This window comes from Triticum aestivum, chromosome 4B, assembly GCF_018294505.1.
Source record: "Triticum aestivum cultivar Chinese Spring chromosome 4B, IWGSC CS RefSeq v2.1, whole genome shotgun sequence".
Taxonomy (NCBI): domain Eukaryota; kingdom Viridiplantae; phylum Streptophyta; class Magnoliopsida; order Poales; family Poaceae; genus Triticum; species Triticum aestivum.
In genome coordinates, this window is record NC_057804.1 from 212,571,040 (window position 1) to 212,586,019 (window position 14,980).

The following is a 14,980-nucleotide window of genomic DNA, read 5'->3' on the forward strand; positions in this document are numbered from 1 at the left end:
CTCGTCAGTGATGTTTTCCAAGGTGTCTAGAGAAACCTGCTTTGAACATGACATTCGTACCCAAGGAAAGTTTTGGCAGGCATTACTATGATCTTGAAGCCCTTGCTAGGAGCTAGTCGGTACGGCTCACTACTAAAGAAGGTTCTGGAATGCTTCGACTTAGCCCTGTGATCCGCTAATTCATCTCTTGATCTGGTATTCCGCAAAGGAGGTGGATAGGGTCAGCCTTTTCTTCATGGATATGTTGATCTATCAGACCTATCTATAGTGGAATACTAGATTCTTTGCTACTTCGTGGATTATCCCTGTGTTTGCTGTTTCCAGATCCTGCCTTCTTGTCCTTTGCGCTCAAGTCTATGGCCAGTACTGCCCGGGGCAATATTCGCACTTTTCTGAGGGTTCCATCGCCTCTTGGTTGGTTTTTCTCCGCAAGCAGAGCAAGCTAGTTCACATCTGATTATCCTTACCGCACTAACCATTGCTGGCGAGGTAGCCTTGCCCTAACGTCATAGAGAAGACGTGCCGCAGCTGCCTTTCTAAGACCTGGTACAAGTGATGACCTTGCTGATAAGGGTCGAATGCATAGTTCATTCGCATGTCTTTCTAAAGAATTGACAGTTGATGACGGAACGAACTGTTCGACCTTGATTTCTTGGCTTTGATGTTGTTATCACAATCAGGTTGCCATAACACGCATTGCTATGTTGAGACAACATGATCTTGAATCAGGATTGGATTGCCTTATCTTATTAGTAGGAAGAGGTGAAGTTCCCTTTTCTTTTCCCTGGGAAACGGTACCTGCATTCCCGTGAGCTTTTCCTATCCCATTGCTCTCTATTCTCTAATTCCCTTAATCAAACAAAGTTTATATACCCTCAGATTTGGGGATCCTTCTTTTCTGCACTTCCCCTTTTCTCTACTTCCCATTGGAGTGTACGGGGCCATTTTGAGATATGGGATAGGTCCGTTTTCATCAACCAGCAGGAGGAAAGCTAGCACATTTACCTTAATCCATTGCACTACCGAGAAGTTTGATGACTTCTCACCTTCATAACATACTTACCAAACCTAGTAAGGGATTTTGTACCTTAATCTAGTGAAAGGTGCACATCCGATCCCTAATCTAGCTCTCTGTGCAGAAACCCATTGGCAAAGAAACGGGTTGATTCTTCGGTTCAAGTGATGGTGGGGGATCAAGAAGAGTGGCTATGTGGGGTTTGAACTTGGACATGGGATTAGCTTAATTTGGATAGTTCATTTTATCACTCCACTGGGCCCTTGGCCTTTCTCCCTATGTGGATGGATGATAAGAAAAATGCCAATCGAACCAAGTAAGGGCTCCGCGTGAAGCATATTATGTAGATCTAGCTGACAATAATAACTGAGATCCTATACAAATAACGCATTAGCGACCCCTTGGATAGACAATTCATGCTACTCGACTCACCATCACTCTTTAGAGACATTCGATGAAAAGCAAGCTTACCAATAAGAAACAGCTGGCATGGCAGTATCTTCTATATCTTCTATAATGAATATAATGTGCACACCTGGCTTTAACCAGATAAAATCTAGTACAGCGGGAAGGATGTCATATTTCTGGTCCACTACTTAGACCCTACGAGGGTTTTAGGTGAGGAACTACTTATCTCCCGAGGCACCTTTCTCCTGAGTCCTACCCAGCTCAAGTTTAAGAATGCGCACAGCCCCAAGGATAGGTAGAGGGGGATCTTGTTCTGTTCAGTGCCGCCTCTTCCTCAGCCATTCAAGAAAGGGATTTGCTTCTTCTTACAGGTCCTTGAGAAAAAGAAGAAAGATAGGAAAGGAATTAGGGCGTTGCCGAAGGCAATGGTCCAGCTTGTGCGAATGGATTTCATTGTTTTTTTAGAATCCACTATTTGTTCAATAGCAAGCAAACTCTCCCAATTTAGGACCTTCAGTGATCTTACAACGAACATTGTAAATGACAATCAACAAATTCCGGCGAAATAGAAGATCTACGGGTCACCATAGTCTTCTGATACACAAATAGGATTCCGCACTCTTAAACAAGAGGTTGCCACTTAGCATAAGGAAAGGGAAGAGTAAGGCCAGTATTGACTAGAGCTACTGATATCTCGGGACACTATGTGAAATAGCTACGATATGCTTGCTATTCTGGGAAGATAAGTCATGCCTTAGGAAACTAGTCATGTTATGATCGAATTGGAATGTGCGGGCTTTGTGACTACCACTATTTGGAGGATCAAGAAGCCTACTAGTTCACTCTTCCTGCGATATCTGATCAATCGCTCCGACCGGTTGTACAGATTCTATACTGGCTTTGGGTTATTCCTTCTCGGACCTGACGTCTCCATCACTACTAATAAGGAAGGCCACTTTCTTTTGTATCGGGCCTTCAAAACGCAACGCAGTAGAAACAGATAGCTGAGTAGAGAGTGCGGCCAAAGCATCCATAGCTTAGCGATTATGTTCTTATAGATAAGGATTAGACGGATGTAGACAACCAATAAATCTAAGGTGAACCAATAGAAATAGAGTCTGGTGGAAGCGGTCATCCCGTGGGGAGAGACTCAAGAATATGATAATATGATGACTCCGCTGCGCTGCTCTGCTGACTAGCCGTTTCCTCTTCTAAGTAAATAACCAGCTTCAGTTCATGCTCCTTGCTGGCATAACCATATTAAGCTGCATTGGATAAACAATCGAAACTCCGTAATTGTTAATAGTAGGGTAGCGAATTAGCCGGGGTTGCACGCGTCATCAGAATTCTAGTATAAGGAAGCGACGGGAAGGGAAAGGTGATTACAAAATACGGATACGTAAGGGTTGTGTTTATTGACTATCACAGGAAAATGGGAAGAATTTATCACACATGGTATCAGAGCTGATACCTTCACCCAAACCGTAGACGCCGGCGGTGAGGAAGGAGGTGAGGGCACCTGCTTTGATTAGGCTTACTGTAAGTTTGTTTGAAGCTCCGGAGTCTAGCCTACCAATGGGTGCTATGGTGTGTCCTCCCCTCTAAGGTCTCGCTTGGATAATTGGCTCTTACGACCCACACAGGAGAGGGTTTTTCCCAACCGTTCATGCTATGAAATAAAAGAGTGGGCTCTTTGAAGCTAGGTATTAAGCACAAGAAGGTATGGGAATATAGCGAGCACTTTCTTAAACAGAGATGTGAGACTACTAAAGAGGCAGGTAAAGTGGGAAGTGGGATTCATGATGCAAGCTTATGAAGAAAAAAAGAGATCTCATTAATGCTTCTAAAAATAGTTATAGCAATCCCTTGCCATCTGAGCCAGAACGAATCCCAGTCAAATCTCTAAATGCTTTTGGCATTCTTTTCCCTCGCATTTCCCTAATTCTTTTATTAATATGGGAATGGGAGCAAATGAAGAGGCATCGAGTCGAAGAAATGAATTGCTCTTTGGCTAGTGGAAATGGGGTTCTAGTCGTCAACGAAGTAACTTCTCTATTTGGACAGTGGAGCCAGCCTCAAAGCCGCCTTGGTTCTATAGTAATCTCTCAGCGTTTGAGTTGACTAATCCGATGGTACTTGAAGAAGAGTGAAACGACGAGATTTCCTTATAGGAGGAGAAAGGGATTCCTGTTGCTTTTGGGTGGGTCCAATCAAGGTACGAAACAACTCTTTTCCCACGGTTCACTAATACGATCCTATCTTACCATTCTTCTATCCTTCTTCATCACGGGACAGAAGCATAACGCTGATCTATGGACGAAGGAAGGTATCAGAAAATTCATTATGACCTAGACCTAAACGAGGCTGATATTGAACAGAGGAGGAGTTCTTGTTACTACTTCTCGCTGGCACCAAAAGAAGTTTCGCCTGATTCGGACCTTTTGTGGTGGTCTGCCGAGGACAGCACCTAAAAACAACCCTTGTGCCATGGAATATTCCCTTTTACGATTGGAGAACCTGGCTTTGATGACATTCCTGAGGAAGGTATTTCCCCTACTAGGCTTGTTGCTTCGCTTATTAAAGATCAGAGAAGCGAATGCCTCTCGTAATTGATTGAAAAGTGCTCGCCTCTAGTTCCGGCAGATGCCTGCCATGTACCATCCGTGGAGGAAGTAGTGGGTTATTGGAAGTATAGGATTATTTCTCAAGTGTCACCAAGGATACACCCCACTTACTAAATATGTCACAGCCCTAGAGCTTGCTTGTAACTAGTGGCATTCCATCCATGCACCATGTCTAAATTTCTTTAAATTTGAATTGGGAAATTGGAGAGCCTCAGAAATCATTTAAAAAAATGATGATCAACATTAAAAATTGCTTCAAATGTTTCCAAGGAAATGTTCCTTTTCAGCTTTGAAAAATATTGGCAAGAATAAAATGCAAACCAATATTTTTGGAGTGACTGAAACATTTATTTTGGGCCTTTGAATTAATTCAATAACTATTTGCATTGGATATATATTTGATATATAAATAATATATGTCCAATAATACTGGAACATTTTATGTGGTTTGGTATATTTTAGTTCTAGCCACATAACTATTTTCAAGATTTTATAAAATGGTTTAGTATTTTACTAAACTAAAACAACACAGAACAAAATAAAAAAAAACAGAAATAGGAAAAGCAGAGAGGAGAGAAACCCTACCTGGCGCTCACCTCTCAGCCCACCTGGCCCACCGAACCGCCACCGTCTCCCACCTCGCGCCAGAAGGACGCGAGGCGTGTGGCCACCGCACGCCGGCACGCGCCAAGCCACCTCCTGCTTGCCGCTCTCCTTCCCCGACGCTCTGGACGCCTCCCCCGAGCGCCACGCACCCCCCTGACCCCTCTCTCCCTCGCCCGTGTCCTCTCCCCTTCCCTGGCTCTCTCCCGAGCGGAGCTCGTCGCCGCCGCTCGCCGTAGCCACGCCTACCGTGCTCCCCTCGCCTCCCCGTGTCGCCTGAAAGCTCCGCCACCCTCCTCTCCTTCGAGCAACCCGAGCCCCGTGTGCTCGCAAGGCCCGAGTCCACCGCACCGACCTCGCCCGAGTCCGCCGTCGCCGGAGATCCCCTTCAACGCCGTAGCCGCATCAGCTCGTCCCCGACCCCGCCGGTGGCCTCTACGGGTGCTCTGTGAGCCTAGCTAGCCCTCCTACCCTTCCTCTCTCGCCCCCGAGCCGTGTAGCCACCGCACGAAGATCACCCGCACGCACCGTCGTGGATCTCGTCGCCGACGTGCTCCCGGCCATCCTCCGGCCACCTCTCGGTGTCCAACGCACTCACCACGCTGCGTTGAGTCCAACCGTGCACTCCCCGCACCTCACCGCACACCCTAGCCTCGAGTTCGTCCCCAACCGAACTCCGGTGGCCGCCTAGGTCGTCGCCGGCGCCAACTCCGGCCACCCCGACCCCAACTGACTCCACCAAGAGCTGCGGTTCGTCCCCAGCTCCACGTACATGCCCTCCGCGCCCCATTTGGTGGCCGGAACGGCCAAAACCACTTCTGCCGCCGCGTCGGGCTCGCCGGCGGCTAAACGCCGGTGCAGCCGTGTTGACTTTGACCACGGGTGGGCCCCGGTTGACTCTGTTGAGTCAATGACAGGTGGGGCCCCCTTCTGCTAATTATCCAGATTAGTTTAAACTAAATTAAATTAGTTAATTAGCCACTGACACCCTGGACCCACGCGTCAGGTTTGACCTGGACCGGGTCTGTTGACTTGCTGAGGTCAGCATGACCTCATGCTGACGCAGTAATCCTTTTCTGGAATTAAAATAAATCTAAAATGATTTATAAATTCCAGAAAATAACCCAAACTTCAAAAATTCATATAAATTCAACCGTAGCTCCAAATCAAACAAATTATATATGAAAAATGATCAGAAAAATCCAATCTATCCATCTGACTAGTTTCATGCATGTTTAAACAAACTAACTTGAGGTTTAGTGCAGAACAAGTTAAAACACTTTAAAGGGCCATTTATGAGTTTGAAATTTGAATCTTTGGTTCAAATTGATTCAAACCCATCTGGTTCTAGTTGCATTAGCCCAACACACTCTTATTGCCATGTTTCATGCATGCATCATATTGTCGCACATTGTTTGGTGATGGTTGTATATCGGTGTTCTTGCGGCAGGTTCTGCCTCCGAGGAGTACCGTGACTACCCTAGCGAAGAACCGTATCCGTGCATCGATCCATCAGGCAAGCAACCAACCATTTGATCATATCAATACAATCCCATGTTCTCGCTCCTGCTCTCTTTTACTGCATTAAGACAACGCGTTTCAAACTGCTGTGTGCTACGGTAGTTGAACCCATTTCCTCTGCATGACCTGTCATTGCCACAGTAACTAGATGAAACCCACTAGCATGTGTAGGAGTTGTTTGAGCCATATGTATGTGTTGTTCCTACCTTGCTATGCCTGCTATGCTTAGAGTCGTGTCAGGTCTGGTTCATCTGGGTGATGGGCTAGAGTGAAACGATCGTGCCGGTAATGAGAGTGATGTGGTGAACACGGTTTGGTAAAGGTATCGATGAGAGGCCATGTAGGAGTACATGGTGGGTTGTTTCATTGAAGCCGACCTTAAGCACTGAGATCTGTATATGTGATTTAAGATTCAGCTACTACCATGCATTGGGCCCTGAAATATGACCCCGCTCGACTTCTTATTCACCCTTGTCCTTTGTCCAGGAGTTGCAAGTAGTTTCTGGTGTTTGTAGTATGTTGGAGGCCGTGGACAGCGCTGACCGTAGGGGTGGGCTGTGATGCGGTAGGCACGTGGCCGGGTGTACCGGATACCCGTTAGGTATCTCGGGAACCCTGCACACATCGTTTGGGGCTGTGAGTGAAACTCCGGCCGGATCTCCTCATGGATGGAACCCGAATAGGCGATAAACCTGGACTAGAGACTTGAGTGATTAGGTAGGTCGTGGTCTACACCCACGTCGGCTTTCGCTTGAAGTCTGCCGAGCACATGTCGTGTGCAGACGCTAAGTGGTGGAAACATGTGTGAAGAAGTACACCCCTGCAGGGTTAACATCATCTATTCGAATAGCCGTGTCCGCGGTAAAGGACTTCTGGGTTGCTTATATCAGTTCATAGACAAGAGAAAGTGGATACTCTAAAATACGCAAGATAAGCGTGAGTGCTATGGATGGCGTTCTCGTAGGGAGACGGGAGCGGTTCCATAGTGGTGTATTTGTTGGTGAATATGTGGACTCGTGCGCGCCTCCTCAAAAGAGTTGCTTGCAGTCGTAGTTTAGGATAGCCACCGAGTCAAAGCTGGCTTGCTGCAGTTAAACCCCACCATCCCCCTTTGTTGATAATGATGCATATGTAGTTAGTTCTGATGTAAGTCTTGCTGGGTACATTTGTACTCATGTTGCTTAATTTATGTCTTTTGCAGAGAGAGATTTCAGTCTCACTAGTAGTTCCACGTGAACTTCGACGTTTAGCTTGTTACCTCAGCTACGATCTTGTGCCCTCGGCAGGATTTGGTAGATAGTCAGGCTTCTCAGCCTTTTCATTTATAGATGTCTGTACTCAGACATAATAGCTTCTGCTTGTGTTTTGACTTGTATGCTCTGAATGTTGGGTCGTAGGACCCATGTTTGTAATATCTCGCTCCTCGGAGCCTAATGAATAAATACTTGAGTTGTAGAGTCATGTTGTGATGCCATGTTGTATTTGCACATATCGAGCATATTGTGTGTATGTTATTGAAATGCTTGGTATGTGTGGGATCTGACTATCTAGTTGTTTATCCTTAGTAGCCTCTCTTACCGGGAAATGTCTCCTAGTGTTTCCACTGAGCTATGGTAGCTTGCTGCTGCTCCGGAAAACTTAGGCTGGCCGGCATGTGTCCTTCTTCGTTCCTGTGTCTGTCCCCTCAGGGAAATGTCACGCGATGAATACCGGAGTCCTGTTAGCCCGCTACAGCCCGGTTCACCGGAGTCCTGCTAGCCCAGTGCTATAGCCTGGATTCACTCGCTGATGACCGACACGTTCGATGCTAGGTCATGGATGCCTGTCCCTGTAAGTTTGTGCCACTTTGGGTTTACGACTAGCCATGTCAGCCCGGGATCCTTATCATATGGATGCTAGCAACACTATCATATACGTGTGCCAAAAGACGCAAATGGTCCCGGGCAAAGGTAAAGCGACACCCGTGGGAATACCGTGCGTGAGGCCGCAAAGTGATATGAGGTGTTACATGCTAGATCGATGTGGCATTGAGTCGGGGTCCTGACAGTGTTGGTATCAGAGCTTGACTGCCTGTAGGATTACCAAGCCAAACTGGTCGAAGTTGAGTCTAGAAATTCTTTAGTTATGTAAGGGAATTGATTGTGGGATGGAACGTAAGGCTCTTTTTACTCCTTATACCTCACGGCTCTCTGATCTGAGTCATCCTCTTCTCTTCTACGGGGACTAAGAACTAGGCCTTCTCATCTATCTATCAGGATGACGTGTTACTAATCCGTAGACTTATAAGATTGTTGGATTTAAGTTTGAGTTCAGTTCCTACTACTTCTGTATGTTAACTGTTGATCTCGAAACCTTGGCATTGTGCTTCTGAGTGGTTATGCCACCATTTTTGTGATTGTTTCAAATCTTTTTGAGCATTTATAGCCGTTATGCTGTCCGAGTCATCCCAGGTTTCTAAATAATCTAATGCAATTGCAAAATCCTTTCCCTCTGTTTTGGTGTCCGTTTGGTCAGAATAAGCACACTAATCGCCGGTTGAGGTACTCTATTGCCTCGGTATATATGTTGGAGCTACTATTATGACCCTAGGAGTTTTAGGGAGTCACCTAGTAAGCTAGCCATGATTTGTGTCCCAGTGTGATGATTCTGGCCTTTATTCTCGAAAGCATTCCGTGATGCTACTTAGTAGTAGGTATTCTATTCCTGGGTTTTCAACCCGAGATTCACTCTACTTTACTTCATGTTGATAGTGTTTGCTAGTTCCTTTAGGATATTAGTAACTTTGCGATAGTCCTCGAGGTCCGTGGTATTTCCTTCTTCCAAATACTATGAACCGCTTATGGCAGATGTTTATTGGATCAAAAGATCACAATTAGAGTACTCTTGAGGAGATCTCCATTCATAAATCGTGACTCTGCCAGTCCTACCTCTCTGCATGGGTTATCTGGAAGAAATGTTGATCTCGCTCGAGATACTAATCTATGCATCCACAACTCAGAAAATTATATGTTCCTTTGAGTTGTTCTCTTTAGTTGCATTCTGACCCTCGTCTATCAATTGATAGTCAAGAGTATGCGTGCATTCGTTTGTCGATGCCTATTACTCTTGTGGTCCGTCAAGCCATTATGTCCTGAATGACTTGGAGAAACAAACTCCAGTACCTCATCCATATCTAGGATTGGGTCAAAGCAGTTGTATTCCACAGATCAAATGCCAATCCAGCTTTTGGTTCTGTTCTACCTTGGAGTATTACCCCCTTTATGTCAGAATTGTCATGAGAACTGCACCAACTCTCATGAATTTTGACGTAGTGATACTTCTGACCATCATTAGTCATTCCTCGGTCTTCGTGTTGATGCAACCGGAATACCGACAAATGAATTGTGATGTGTGAAATCAATACTCCTAGCAACCTCGTTGCTTGGTAGTTAAAGGACAATAATTTCATTCTTAGCGTGTTGGTTTTTGAATCATCCTTCTAAGACTGATCGTGCTACCTAGTCCTTATTTCGGTGCACCCTTCGATTGATGAGTTAGGATCTTGTCAAGTCCTCACTCATTTGATCATATCGTCTTGCCCTCAAAAGCGATATTGTTCTCGAGATTAGTAACATACCGGTGGTTAGTAATTTTCTGAATATCTTCTCGGTAGTATTACCAGGTTGTCCCCTGACTGTTATGTTGAGCTCGTGATCAAGTTGGTTTCTTGTGAACCACCCTCTCTCCAAGAATCGGTGTTAGATATCCCTGAGCTAGTTGGTTAAGCTTGACAACAACTTGGAGAGTTGGAAGATAAAAGCTTGCCTGACTTAGTTCGTTCCAAAGGGATATTCTTGTGTAGTGTGTGTTGAAGAAAGATGATATCTTCATCGATTGGTCCCTCTGATCAGTTGCTGGACCTATTGTCTTATCAATCCTTTGATTTGAGTGTGGGCTATCGTCAAATCAATGCTCGTAATGTTGTCTTACTCGTGGTTGATCCCTCGAGCATACACCATTACATCTTTGGTCTGACCAATGCTATCACCGTGTTCACATGATGGTGGAAGTCCAGTGATATGGAAATTCTGATGAGTTGTTGTTGAGCCCATCAGTAGCATTTCGTCTCCCCCCATGAATCATGTTGAACATCAACCTAGTGTTGAAAATTTTGTAAGCAATGCCTTCGTGCTCCGTTCATGAATCCTATGTTTGGATGAAAGTAGTGACTTCCTCTAATTCATGTGCATCTGATGTAAGTTGCCGCCATGAATTCGAGGAAGATTGTTTTGTTTCCTTTGGAATCATCCCAAATTAGTCATGCATACGTGCGAAGTATTCTGTAGTCTGGAGGCTTGCAACCTCCATTCTATATGTGTCCCTAGCACACCAAGCCACTGATTGATTTGTTCAAGGTTAATAAGTTCTAAGTGCTAGTCCCGAAGGTACCAGACGGATTTGTACAAAACTTCGATATCCTCGATGATGGTTCCCCCTCCTGAACTCGGTAGTGTTTTATTATAAGACTACTTTGTGGTCATGCTTGTCTGGGACAACGTGTTCACATGTTTGTAGCAGAACCAGCTCATGTTTTGGAGCTTGCTATCGTAGTTCATTTCCCGAGAATCTCGCAACGTCATCTCGTCGATTTGTGTTGCAAACTTTCATTTTTCTTCCTAGACTCGATGAGTCTGGAATATCCTGACACCAACCAGATCTGAATCTCAGGAAGATATGATGGTTGGAATGTTTCCCAAGAACTACAATATTGGTCCATCTATAACCGGTAAAGTGGATGTCGTGGCCAACACACCCAGCCGGAAGACCTGTTATTATAATATCTTGATTGAGGAAGTTGGCCACCTCCCCATAAGGATTTCGTAGGATCTACTCCCTAGTTGTTCTATATGGATTTTTGTGCTCCCGAAGTCCGACCCTTTTACTTGATGGTCTGCTTACCAAACCATTTCAATAAATGGATTACGCTAGCACATTAAGGAGAGCATTATAAGCGGAGTGCTAAATGTCTCTCGGTCGATCATCCAGATTTTATTTCCTTGGCCCCGCCAAGGGTGAAATCTGAGAAAGTGTTATCTTCCTTTGCATCTACATCATCCATCATCATTCATCATGGTAGCAAGTTGTGTTGCCAGGATCCTTGACACGGATATTGGTAAAATCTTGATGATTATGGAAATGCTCAAGTTCTTGAGAGCATGCGCAAGTGCTAGGTTTGATCGTCGGCATTAACTGTATAGTGCTCTCAGTTTCCTCGGCAATGCTATGACCTTTTCAAACAGTGAATTCACTCTCTATTGTTGGGTTCTTCCCCAGTTACCAGAATCATTCCCAGCATTTGCATTTTGTTCCCAGCTTGCACCGCCAATGTGCCATTCTACCATGGGTCTCTTCCATTTCCGGTGGTAAGAAAATTCATCCATTACGTTGTCTTCAACAAGGTAATCTACATCATCCAAGTCCGAGTATGCCATTCTACCGACCCCCTCCAAACGATCGCTCGAGAATTGCCTTAGGCTGGTTTAAAGAGTTTCAATGATCTCTGAATCAAAGGTAATTCTTTTTGCCACTTAAGGGGATATATCTACGAGTCACCATCCCTAAGGTGCCTCGTTGTGGTATCATGGCAACTCAACTCCTTGCTGCGTTGACAACCAATTACCACCTACCTAAGCGTGGAATGGTTGCCTACCAATTTGAACCTTCGTCATCCATTTCTTTACCATCATTCCTAATGTGTGTTTGGTGTCTCAACTCAAGAGTTGTTCCTACGTCTCTCCATGAACTGATCTTGAGTTGCTCGATCTTCAAGAGGAGTAAATCCTGTAGGGTTTCCCCCTTCTTTCTGTTGTTGTGTCGAGTGAAGATCTCGAAAGCAAAGACGTCAAGACCAAAATGATGGAATGAATCAACCTCTTTGAGAAGGGCAAATGGATCATGAAGATTGTGATAGTTGTGACTTCCCTTTTCCTCTTACCTCACGTCTTGAATCTCGGGGCGAGATTCTTGTTTAGTGGGGGTGAGTTGTCACAGCCCTAGAGCTTGCTTGTAACTAGTGGCATTGCATCCATGCATCATGTCTAAATTTCTTTAAATTTGAATTGGGAAATTGGAGAGCCTCAGAAATCATTTAAAAAAATATTGGCAAGAATAAAATGCAAACCAATATTTTTGGAGTGACTGAAACATTTATTTTGGGCCTTTGAATTAATTCAATAACTATTTGCATTGGATATATATTTGATATATAAATAATATATGTCCAATAATACTGGAACATTTTATGTGGTTTGGTATATTTTAGTTCTAGCCACATAACTATATTCAGGATTTTATAAAATGGTTTAGTATTTTACTAAACTAAAACAACACAGAACAAAATAAAAAAAACAGAAATAGGAAAAGCAGAGAGGAGAGAAACCCTACCTGGCGCTCACCTCTCAGCCCACCTGGCCCAATTCCAGCGGCCCAGCCCACCGAACCGCCACCGTCTCCCACCTCGCGCCAGAAGGACGCGAGGCGTGTGGCCACCGCACGCCGGCACGCGCCGAGCCACCTCCTGCTTGCCGCTCTCCTTCCCTGACGCTCTGGACGCCTCCCCCAAGCGCCACGCACCCCCCTGACCCCTCTCTCCCTCGCCTGTGTCCTCTCCCCTTCCCTGGCTCTCTCCCGAGCGGAGCTCGTCGCCGCCGCTCGCCGTAGCCACGCCTACCGTGCTCCCCTCGCCTCCCCGTGTCGCCTGAAAGCTCCGCCACCCTCCTCTCCTTCGAGCAACCCGAGCCCCGTGTGCTTGCAAGGCCCGAGTCCACCGCACCGACCTCGCCCGAGTCCGCCGTCGCCGGAGATCCCCTTCAACACCGTCGCCGCATCAGCTCGTCCCCGACCCCGCCGGTGGCCTCTACGGGTGCTCTGTGAGCCTAGCTACCCCTCCTACCCTTCCTCTCTCGCCCCCGAGCCGTGTAGCCACCGCACGAAGATCACCCGCACGCACCGCCGTGGATCTCGTCGCCGACGTGCTCTCGGCAATCCTCCGGCCACCTCTCGGTGTCCAACGCACTCACCACGCTGTGTTGAGTCCAACCGTGCACACCCCGCACCTCACCGCACACCCTAGCCTCGAGTTCGTCCCCAACCAAACTCCGGTGGCCGCCTAGGTCGTCGCCGGCGCCAACTCCGGCCACCCCGACCCCAACTAACTCCACCAAGAACTGCGGTTTGTCCCCAGCTCCACGTAGATGCCCTCCGCGCCCCATTTGGTGGCCGGAACGGCCAAAACCACTTCTGCCGCCGCGTCGTGCTCGCCGGCGTCTAAACGCCGGTGCAGCCGTGTTGACTTTGACCCCGGGTGGGCCCCGGTTGACTCTATTGAGTCAATGACAGGTGGGGCCCCCTTCTGCTAATTATCCAGATTAGTTTAAACTAAATTAAATTAGTTAATTAGCCACTGACACCCTGGACCCACGCGTCAGGTTTGACCTGGACCGGTTCTGTTGACTTGCTGAGGTCAGCATGACCTCATGTTGACGCAGTAATCCTTTTCTGGAAATAAAATAAATCTAAAATGATTTATAAATTCCAGAAAATAACCCAAACTTCAAAAATTCATATAAATTCAACCGTAGCTCGAAATCAAACAAATTATATATGAAAAATGATCAGAAAAATCCAATCTATCCATCTGTATTAGTTTCATGCATGTTTAAAGAAACTAACTTGAGGTTTAGTGCAGAACAAGATAAAACACTTTAAAGGGCCATTTATGAGTTTGAAATTTGAATCTTTGGTTCAAATTGATTCAAACCCATCCGGTTCTAGTTGCATTAGCCCAACACACTCTTATTGCCATGTTTCATGCATGCATCATATTATCGCACATTGTTTGGTGATGGTTGTGTATCAGTGTTCTTGCGGCAGGTTCTGCCTCCGAGGAGTACCGTGACTACCCTAGTGAAGAACCGTATCCGTGCATCGATCCATCAGGCAAGCAACCAACCATTTGATCATATTGATACAATCCCATGTTCTTGCTCCTGCTCCCTTTTACTGCATTAAGACAACGCGTTTCAAACTGCTGTGTGCTACGGTAGTTGAACCCATTTCCTCTGCATGACCTGTCATTGCCACAGTAACTAGATGAAACCCACTAGCATGTGTAGGAGTTGTTTGAGCCATATGTATGTGTTGTTCCTACCTTGCTATGCCTGCTATGCTTAGAGTCGTGTCAGGTCTGGTTCATCTGGGTGATGGGCTAGAGTGAAATGATCGTGCCGGTAATGAGAGTGATGTGGTGAACACGGTTTGGTAAAGGTATCGATGAGAGGCCATGTAGGAGTACATGGTGGGTTGTTTCATTGAAGCCGACCTTAAGCACTGAGATCTGCATATGTGATTTAAGATTCAGCTACTACCATGCATTGGGCCCTGAAATATGACCCCGCTCGACTTCTTATTCACCCTTGTCCTCTGTCCAGGAGTTGCAAGTAGTTTCTGGTGTTTGTAGTATGCTGGAGGCCGTGGATAGCGCTGACCGTAGGGGTGGGCTGTGATGCGGTAGGCACGTGGCCGGGTGTACCGGATACCCGTTAGGTATCTCGGGAACCCTGCACACATCGTTTGGGGCTGTGAGCGAAACTCCGGCCGGATCTCCTCATGGATGGAACCCGAATAGGCGATAAACCTGGACTAGAGACTTAAGTGATTAGGTAGGTCGTGGTCTACACCCACGTCGGCTTTCGCTTGAAGTCTGCCAAGCACATGTCGTGTGCAGACGCTAAGTGGTGGAAACATGTATGAAGAAGTACACCCCTGCAGG

At 46.2% G+C, this 14,980-nt stretch overlaps 1 long non-coding RNA gene across 1 annotated transcript in view; it reads left to right on the forward strand.

Annotated features, from left to right (window-relative positions):
* The first annotated feature begins 5,086 nt into the window (after positions 1-5,086).
* LOC123091830 (uncharacterized) overlaps positions 5,087-14,980 on the forward strand; it is a 23,843-nt gene continuing 13,949 nt past the window's right edge. Inside the window, exons 1-2 of the long non-coding RNA XR_006443588.1 lie at positions 5,087-5,098; positions 11,629-11,633. This is a non-coding gene — a long non-coding RNA (uncharacterized lncRNA). The remainder of the gene's footprint in view (positions 5,099-11,628; positions 11,634-14,980) is intronic.